The sequence below is a fragment of the Zingiber officinale genome, chromosome 7A (genome assembly GCF_018446385.1).
Source record: "Zingiber officinale cultivar Zhangliang chromosome 7A, Zo_v1.1, whole genome shotgun sequence".
Classification (NCBI taxonomy): domain Eukaryota; kingdom Viridiplantae; phylum Streptophyta; class Magnoliopsida; order Zingiberales; family Zingiberaceae; genus Zingiber; species Zingiber officinale.
In genome coordinates, this window is record NC_055998.1 from 54,605,409 (window position 1) to 54,606,803 (window position 1,395).

The 1,395-nt window shown below is 37.5% G+C and overlaps 1 non-coding gene across 1 annotated transcript; it reads left to right on the forward strand.

The window, feature by feature from the left end:
• Positions 1-542: 542 nt before the first annotated feature.
• Positions 543-648, forward strand: LOC122003242. The gene has a single exon (XR_006117892.1). It is a non-coding gene; the product is annotated as a small nucleolar RNA R71 (small nucleolar RNA).
• The last annotated feature ends 747 nt before the right edge of the window (positions 649-1,395 follow it).

Genomic DNA, 1,395 nt, shown 5'->3' on the forward strand with positions numbered 1-1,395 from the left:
TTGGTTTCATCAAGAATGAAGATGAGCCTTGTGTCTACAAGAAGGTTGTAGGGGATATAGTTGTCTTCCTCATATTGTATGTGGATGACATACTACTCATTGGGAAGGACATCCCTATGCTTTAGTCTGTCAAGACCTGGCTAGGGAGTTGCTTCTCAATGAAGGACTTAGGTGAGGCATCCCACATTCTAGAGATACAGATCTATAGAGATAGATATAACAGATTGCTTGGCCTAAGTCAGAGTACATACATTGACAAGGTACTCCTACGGTTTGCCATGTAGAACTCCAATTTTGCAGACAAAAGAGTGACTGCATCTACATCAAACTTCCCTGATGCTTTAATTGTTGGGTTTACAGAAGAATAGCCACCACTTCTTTCATTTGCCCATTGATGAAGATTTTGTACTACACTGTCAATAATTTCTTCAGCTTTATCTAAACTTTTATTCATAAGTGCCCCTCCAGCAGCTGAATCAAGGGACACTTTGGTATGATAGTTGATACCATTATAAAAAGTGTGCAACACTAACCATCTTTCCAACCCATGATGTGGGCATTGTCTGAGCATACTATTATATCTATCCCATGCTTCAAAAAGAGATTCTGAGTCAGTTTGCTTGAAGCTTGCAATTAAATTCCTCATATGAGCTGTTTTGCTTGGTGGATAGAATTTATCAAGAAACTGTTGCTCACACTGCTCCCAAGTGGTGATGCTATTAGGGGCCAAAGAATTCAGCCATTGCTTTGCCCTATCTCTTAAAGAAAACCCAAATAATAATAATCTAACTGCTTCTGAAGGAACTCCATTCATTTTCATGGTACCATATATTTCATAAAAGACCTCTAAGTGTTGATTGGGGTCTTCATGAGGTCCTCCACCAAATTGGTTCTGCTGTACCATAGATATAATTGCGGGTTTGATCTCAAAGTTATTAGCTTCCACTGAAGGTCTTGAAATACTAGATCGAAAACCTCTTGCATAAGGTGCTGCATAATCCTTGAGTGGCCTATTCGCCATGTTCAAATGTTCCTGTTCTTCAATTTGCCTTTGCAGAATTCTTCTTTTATGGAAAGTTCTGTCAATCTCAGGGTCAAAAGGAAAGAATTTCCTGCAAAGTTAGATCTTCGCATACACAAGAACAAGATAGCAAATGACAATTCAACAGAAAAAGAAAAATAAAAGAATAAAAAATGCTGAATTGAATTTGTACAAAAAGAATTAACAAGAAGTAAAAAAAAAAAACAGAAATCTAATGATTAGTTACAACTATGCAATATGAAAGGAAAACAAATGTTATGTTTAGTCTAACTCAATTGATAATTCCTAATGTTATAGCGCAGTCCCCGGCAACGGCGCCAAAAACTTGTTACGCTCCGCAAGTGTACGGAAAT